Source organism: Dermacentor silvarum, chromosome 11 (assembly GCF_013339745.2).
Source record: "Dermacentor silvarum isolate Dsil-2018 chromosome 11, BIME_Dsil_1.4, whole genome shotgun sequence".
NCBI classification, from domain to species: Eukaryota; Metazoa; Arthropoda; class Arachnida; order Ixodida; family Ixodidae; genus Dermacentor; species Dermacentor silvarum.
This window is the reverse complement of record NC_051164.1, coordinates 60,481,022-60,489,511: the sequence shown is the minus strand read 5'-3', so window position 1 is coordinate 60,489,511 and position 8,490 is coordinate 60,481,022. Positions and strand designations below refer to the sequence as shown.

Here is an 8,490-nt window from a genome sequence, read left to right as displayed (position 1 = left end):
CTGAAGAGCAGCTCATACCAAGTGGCACACACACATTGAGCCAAGATGGCGTGAAATAAGATATTGAAGAGCGGCAGCTACCGTCACAAACTCAGCGACACAAGTTCGCCTGTGCAGAGAGACCACCTTCGCTATCTTCCATTTAGGAGGTAAGACGCCTGTATCGAGTGACCGTTCAATAGTGAATCCGTTCACTGAAGAGCAGCTCATACCTAAGTGGCACACACACATTGACCCAAGATGGCGTGAAATAAGATAATTGAAGAGCGGCAGCTACCGGCACAAACTCAGCGACACAAGTTCGCTGTGCAGAGAGACCACCTTCGCTACCTTCCATTTAGGAGGTAAGACGCCTGTATCGAGTGACCGTTCAATAGTGAATCCGTTCACTTGAAGAGCAGGCTCATACTAAGTGGCACACACACATTGAGCCAAGATGGCGTGAAATAAGATAATTGAAGAGCGGCAGCTACCGTCACAAACTCAGCGACACAAGTTCGCCTGTGCAGAGAGACCACCTTCGCTATCCTTCCATTTAGGAGGTAAGACGCCTGTCTCGAGTGACCGTTCAATAGTGAATCAGGTTCACTGAAGAGCGGCTCATACCATGTGGCACAGACACATTGCACTCAAGATGGCGTGAAATAAGATAATTGAAGAGCGCATGCAGCTACCATCACAAACTCAGCGACACAATGTTCGCCTGTGCAGAGAGGACCACCTTTCGCTACCTTCCATTTAGGAGGTAAGACGCCTGTATCGAGTGACCGTTCAATAGTGAATCAGTTCACTGAAGAGCAGCTCATACTAATGTGGCACATACACATTGACTCAAGATGGCGTGAAATAAGATAATTGAAGAGCGGCAGCTACCGTCACAAACTCAGCGACACAAGTTCGCCTGTGGAGAGGGACCACCTTCGCTACCTTCCATTTAGGAGGTAAGACGCCTGTATCGAGTGACCGTTCAATAGTGAATAGGTTCATTGAAGAGCGGCCCATACCAAGTGGCACATACACATTGACTCAAGATGGCGTGAAATAAGATAATTGAAGAGCGGCAGCTACCGGCACAAACTCAGCGACACAAGTTCGCCTGTGCAGAGAGACCACCTTCGCTACCTTCCATTTAGGAGGTAAGACGCCTGTATCGAGTGACCGTTCAATAGTGAATCCGTTCACTGAAGAGCAGCTCATACTAAGTGGCACACACACATTGAGCCAAGATGGCGTGAAATAAGATAATTGAAGAGCGGCAGCTACCGTCACAAACTCAGCGACACAAGTTCGCCTGTGCAGAGAGACCACCTTCGCTACCTTCCATTTAGGAGGTAAGACGCCTGTATCGAGTGACCGTTCAATAGTGAATCGTTCACTGAAGAGCAGCTCATACCAAGTGGCACACACACATTGAGCCCAAGATGGCGTGAAATAAGATAATTGAAGAGCGGCAGCTACCGGCACAAACTCAGCGACACAAGTTCGCCTGTGCAGAGAGACCACCTTCGCTACCTTCCATTTAGGAGGTAAGACGCCTGTATCGAGTGACCGTTCAATAGTGAATCCGTTCACTGAAGAGCAGCTCATACTAAGTGGCACACACACATTGAGCCTAGATGGCGTGAAATAAGATAATTGAAGAGCGGCAGCTACCGTCACAAACTCAGCGACACAAGTTCGCCTGTGGAGGGGGACCACCTTCGCTACCTTCCATTTAGGAGCTAAGACGCCTATATCGAGTGACCGTTCAATAGTGAATCCGGTTCCGTGAAGAGCAGCTCATACCAAGTGGCAGCTACACATTGACCCAAGATGGCGTGAAATAAGATAATTGAAGAGCGGCAGCTACCGGCACAAACTCAGCGACATAAGTTCGCCCTTGGAGGAGGACCACCTTCGCTACCTTCCATTCAGGAAGTAACACGCCTATATCGAGTGACCGTTCAATAGTGAATCGGTTCGTTGGAGAGCGGGTCATACCAAGTGGCACACACATATTGACTGAAGATGGCTTGAAGTAAGATAATTGAAGAGCGGCGGCTATCGGCACAAACTCGTCGACACAAGTTCGCCTGTGGATAGGGAACAGCTTTGCTACCTTCCATTAAGGAGGTAAGACGACTGTATCGATTGACCATTCAATAGTGAATAGGCTCATTGAAGAGCGGCTCATTTTTAGCACCTGAGGTTCTTTACCGTGCCCCCATTGCACGGTATATGGGTGTTTTTGCATTTCGCCCCATCGATATGCAGCCGCCGCGGCCGGGATTCCATCCCGCAACCTCGGGATTCACATCGCAACACTAAAGCCACTACGTCATCACGGCGGGTCATTCTTGCGTGCAACCACAGGCACAGGCAATGGGAGAACGGCAGCCTAGGCGAAAGCAAGCCGCGATGTCAGTGCTGCCTACATCGAATGTTATAGCGGCGAAGGTGACGTATAAATGCAAAGAAATTACCGAAATCAAACAGACATGAACGAAGTCCGCGCAGACGCTTATTTCGAAAATATTAACTCGCCAGCTCGCCCAACTAGCCGTTTTTGTGAAGAAATAGTGATAGAAAGAAACTGACTTTTGCCTCTTGTGATTCCATGCCGCGCTTGCGATCTTGTGATGAGCAGCATACCACGCCACTTGAATTTCTTGCTGCCAGGTCCGCAGGACATGCAACGAGACACCAGGGCACCAGAGCTACCATCCACTTGGTCCGCTAGGCAAGCAGAAAGATACCAGGTCGCTACAAAACTTGGCTACCACGACAACAAGGTGGGCACAGAGTCAGCAGGCCTCTAAAACAACTGACCATCAGGTCTGTAGTGCGGGCAGGAACATACCAGGTCGCTTGAAGAGCTAGCCACAAGATCCGCAAGTCACGCAGCAAGGCAGCAGGCACTGCAAGATCTTGCCACAAGGAGCGCAGGGCAGACAGCATGATACCAGGTCGCTAGAACAGCTGGCCACCATATCCACAGGGCGGGCAAGTCACCAGGCCTCTAGAACAGCTGACCACCAGGTCTGTAGTGCGGGAAGCAATGCAACAGACTGTTAGAGTCGCTTGCCACCTGGTCCGCAAGGTTGGCCACCAAACCGCTAGAACAACTGGCAACAAGGTCCACAGCGCGGATAACAATACACCAGGCCGTAGGAGAACCGGTGGCCACCAGGTCTGCAGGGTAGCTAGCAAGACACCACGCCGCTTGAAGAACTGGCCACCAGGTCCACAGGGCCGGCGGCAACATATCAGTGTGTAAGAACTGCTGGCCACCAGGACCGCAGCGGGGGACCAAGACACCAAGCCGCCAGAACCGCCCAGTCAGCCTAGTTGGCGTGAAACAGGTTCATTGAAAAATGGCGCGTACCAAGTGGCACATGCGCAATGACCCAAGATGGCGTGAAAGAAGATCATTGAAGTATGGCACCTGCTGTCACTAACTCAGCGACACAACTTGGCCTGAAGGTTGGTAACGAACCTTGTTACCTCAGCACAGCAGCCCGAACTTACGCACATTAGCACTTGGACTACCCCATGACCCAAATTGGCGTGAAAGAGCTCGAATACGGATTAGCAAACCAATAGACAAACAAACATACCACACACTGGCTGAGGTTTCCAAAGAATGCTAACCGCAGTGATTGGAAGTCACGATTTAACACACTAGAGTGCACAGAAGTATATGTAATATCGTTGTAGGCTATGCGTTGTGCCATAAACTTTTAGTAAGCTTTCCCTATTCAGTGTGTGGGCTCAATAATTTCCGATTCGTTAACTTGAAACGAATCTGTACCGAACTTAGTCATACCCCTCTAACTCTCTTGTTTGACAATGTGCAGCATAAATTATATAATCGCAATGGAAGTGGTAGGGTAAATAACCGATGGACTATTAGAGTTACAGAATGGGCGCCAATAGAATTGAAACGCAGTCGAGGACAGCAAAAACTAGGTGGTGGGATGAAATTAGAAAATTTGCATGTCGAAAGCCTTCGTCCTGCAGTGGATATAAAAATGGGCTGGTGATCTTCACGGGCAGCAGCTTTACACCGAATAGGCTTGCGTCACCGTCGATCAGGAAGAAGCACGGAAAACCGTAATGTGCTTCATTTTTGCTGCAGCTTTAAATTATAGGGTATAACATTCCAAAGCCACTCCCAGAATATGAGGGACGCCACAGTAGGTAGCTGCGGACAAATCTTTACCAGCGATTATATGGCAAGACAGCGAAGTACGTTGAGAAGACAAATTTCACTGCTGGTATGCAGGAGCAAAGAAAAAAAAATCTTGGAGTACGCTTAAGCTTCGCATATAAGAGTGAAACGCGATAGCGTTAATGGACGCCGTTAACTCCGAACTGACACCGTATTTTCTGCGCCATGGGGCCCGATCAAAATTTAGAAAGGCTCGGTTTTCAACATTCCCCTTAATGTTGCCTAGAACCAAAGTACAGCGAAACACCACCAGAATTGGAGGACGCTTAAGCTTCGGCTTTAAGAGCAGAACACGATAGCATTCAGAGATCCCTCGCTTCTTATCAGGCTTTTAAGCGATGCTTTATAGGCTCACAAGTGTCGGCGATGGTGGTGGGGGTGTCACGCTGAAAAGTGGGCCGATCCTGGCGATAGTACAGAAAGGGTCCAAGCTCAATGGCACATACCAGGGACAAGAAAGAGAAAGAAGGAAAGAGACAGAAAGAGAAAGAAAAAGAAAGAATTAAAGGTCAATAGAGGGAGAGAAAGAGAGAAACAAAGAAAGAAAATCATCACGAAGGTCAGATACACACACGGCAAGCGTCGCTTACCCCCATTTACCCCCAAATTACAATCCGACGATATCTTACGCTATCTTATTTGTAGGTTGTGGTTAAGTCGTACTTTATGATTTTTCTGACGGATTTTACTTTGAGAAATTCAATTTTTGTTCACTAACACCTTGCGCCATGCGAAGGGCTCGCCCGGACGGGATGGTTCGGGATGATGTGGTTCGGCATGATTATTTCCGCCAGACGCCGATGCTTACGCCAACGCCGACCCTGACGTCGATGGCAACGCCGGATTTTCTACGACACGAGGCCTTTAACGCTATCACGTCAAAATGTAGCCATTGAAAGCAGTGCACACGAATCATCCATGATATCCGGAAGCTTGTTGGAAAGCTGCCTCAAATGCGCGCGCATACTGTGAACACCGCAGATGCTTTCACGTCTGCTACTTTATTCGTAACGTGTTCCTCGTGCGATCCTTCACTGGATAAGTTCGAATTTGAATTTTTTGTAGTTATAACATTAGTCAGGTAGCACAATTGTGGCTCGTTATCACTTCTTAGTTATTACACCGTCGTGTTCACGCTTGATAGCTAATCGATATAAGAAGCGTTGGTGTACTCGAGTTAATTGCGCGTGAAATCGTTTTTACGCAAATACCTTTGCAGGGCGAAAGGCAATGGAAATGTTAAGATAAAACAAGTCGCGTCTTTAATGCGCTCACCTTGCTGGTCGGGCTAGCACTGTCGGCCACAGTGATTCCTCCCCCGCTGGTCCTGGTGACGATGCACGAAAGGCCAGCATCGTCATTGCTTGACAGATTGGTGTCCGACACGACCACTCGCGCCGTTCGTTCATGGCATCGTTGAAAAAAGAAAAGACATCGCACGTGTACGTGAGAAGCACGCTGAAAGAGATGGGGACGCGAAGCCTTGCAGTTCTATTCGGCACACCGTCAAAGGCTGCCATGGTCTATGGTAAATTGTAGCTTATCAGCCGTGTAGAGTACTCCTAGGAGTATAACTCATCATGACATCTGCCGCCTTCTTGTTCGGCAGAGGAAGACATCGACACTTCTATGGGCGCTTCCCTCGAATATTATGACGTCAGGTGCAATCTAGTAAATGAAAACGACATTACAACCAGCCCCACTTGTGACCGCCATTGGTAGTATGCCTTTATCTTTCTGTTTTTCATCGTTTAGCATAGGTAAGAGCGTATTCTTGGGCGATCACTTACAATGATTTCACTTTCTCGAGATCTCGCGAGACTCGGCACCGGACTCAATGAAGTATACGGCCCACCGCGCTCTTCACACTACGTGAAGAGCAATCTTGACAGAGCGCCAGAAATGTTCACTGGAATTCTTCTGTTCACTGGAATCATTCTGGAAAAGGCGAAATAAATACAATGTCTTATCTGAGCGAAAAAGCAAACCGCAGGAACAAAGTGCAACACAATAGGTTGTGCAGAAGGGCCCGTGATTCCGCAATTTCTGACGGGAGACAATAACCGAAGCCAAGGAATGCACATGACAAACCCAACCGCCATACTATTTTAACGCGATAGCGTTAAGGGCCCCGTGTCGAAGAAAATCCGTCGTCGGCGTCCGTGGCGGAGAAAATCATCCCCAACCACCCTGATCGCGCAGGCCCTCCGCGTGGCGCGAGGTGTTAGCGAAGGAGAAAATCACCGCGAACCACCCCCACCCCGCAGGCCCTCCACGTGGTGCAAGGTTTTGGTGAACAAAATTGAATTTCTCACAGTAAAATCCGTCAGAATAACGGTAAAGTACGACTTAACCACAACCCACAGACATGGTGGCGTCAGATTGTAATACGAATGTACGAGAAAACAATACCAACATCGGCGTGCTCAGGTAGGGTGCTTTAAAAAAAGCATATCCAGAGGGCGCTCGCATCCTCGGCAGGCCTAATTGCGACTTCGCCTATCTAATGCGTTTTGGACACGCGCGCGCATCGGGTCAATTGCTAACAATTAATGAAACAATAAAAGGTGCTAGTGCCTTCACATACATTTTAATGTAAGACGACTTATATTGCCCTTGGAAAAACGCCTTCCCATCAATGCATTTCTGTTTAAATGTGAAGCCGACTTTAAGGGGATCGGTGTAAGCTTGGTCTTTGTAAGCTGGCTTTCTTTCCCACGTGTCATCGCCGCAACTGTTGCCGCTCGACTTCACTTAATGTAACAGCAAGGAGTTAAGAATTAAGACAACGTGGTTTCTGGCATACCAAGGCTAAAAGCAGAGAATAAATGCTTGCATTGCATATCAGCTGATGGTTTTGTCCAAAACAATGCAGCGTATGCATAATTTGGCTTACAAATAACCAACAGGGCATATGAAAAGTAATGAAGTACGAAATCTCAATAGATGGTCCCGAGTGTTCACCCAAATTATCACTTCAAATTCACTGATGCATCTCCCTGAAAGCAAAATTAAACGGATCCCAAGCATACGTTGGAATTTGTATCAAGCGAAATTGTAAGCAAATCATGTGTAACTGACGGCGATACGTACAATTATGTTTACTTGCATCCTGTGCACCGTGTAATCCCATAAAACTGTTTGTCTATACGCCACAAAGGTTACACTTTTAATCTTTTGTCATTTTTTTTGTCATATTTGTAGAATATGCCGTTCACAAGCTATGCAAAATTCAAACACTAAATCGGGCCGACGCACTGTCAGACATCTACGCAGCGACGTCACAAGGACAAACACAACTTATGATACTTGTCGAGAAAAGAATGCAAATAAGAGGTGTATGCACGAAGAAGTATGTCACAAGTCTAGACCCATTTAGAATTCTGTACCTCTTACGTCAGTAGTGGCAGATATCCCATTCCGGAGGAGTGGCCAAGAATTGGCTCACACCCAGCGGTACGTACGAAATGGCAAATGCGTTGAAAATCAAATTGTAATGTGCCAATTTATTAGCACCCGTCTGCGTACTTTAGAGATACTTATGTGCAGAGCTACATGTTAGGGTATTATGCAGAATATAATTTTTTTACGCTAATAATCTACGCACTCGCGCTACTTTGCCGGTCGCATAGAGGGGTTATAAAAGCCCGTTTGCTGGTACTTGCACTCGAAACACAAACGTAGGACTTAGGCCCCCATTATATACATCATCAACATCAACTTATTTTTATGACCACTGTAGGACAAACGTTTCAACCTGCCATATCCAATTACCTCTGCCATGCGCTTTCCTTCCTTCGGCACCCATTCTGTAACAATAAAGGGCCACCGCTTATCTACCCTAACCATTACATAGCCTGCTCCTGGTTAACCCCCACGCTTCTTCCTAATATGGTGGCACCGGAAGAATACAATGATTGTGCACTTTTTCAACGAGTATGGTAAGCTCCCAGTCGGGATTTGGTAATGCCTGTCTTATGCACTCCAACCCATCTTTATTCTTCTGTAAGTTTTCTTCTCGTGATACGGTTTCCCGTCAGTAATTGAATTCCTGCACATACTCTAGAGGCTGACGGGCGATTATGAATTCTCGCTCTCTCACCAGGCTATTGAACATTACCTTTGTCTTCTGCATATTAATCTTGAAACCCAATCTTGGTTTCAACAACAAGATCACAAGACGCCGGCGATACGACGACTACGTGATGATGACTGTGACGTCAGAGGCATGACTACTTAAGTGCTGCGGCAGGGAAAAAAATTGTAGAGAAACTATCGAC

At 47.4% G+C, this 8,490-nt stretch overlaps 1 long non-coding RNA gene across 1 annotated transcript; it reads right to left on the bottom strand.

Annotated features, from left to right (window-relative positions):
* Positions 1–2,580: 2,580 nt before the first annotated feature.
* LOC125941469 (uncharacterized) lies at positions 2,581–6,394 on the bottom strand. Its single transcript, XR_007464351.1, has 3 exons — positions 5,486–6,394; positions 2,840–3,020; positions 2,581–2,715 (listed from the first exon to the last, which is right to left on the bottom strand). It is a non-coding gene; the product is annotated as an uncharacterized LOC125941469 (long non-coding RNA).
* Between the last annotated feature and the right edge of the window lie 2,096 nt (positions 6,395–8,490).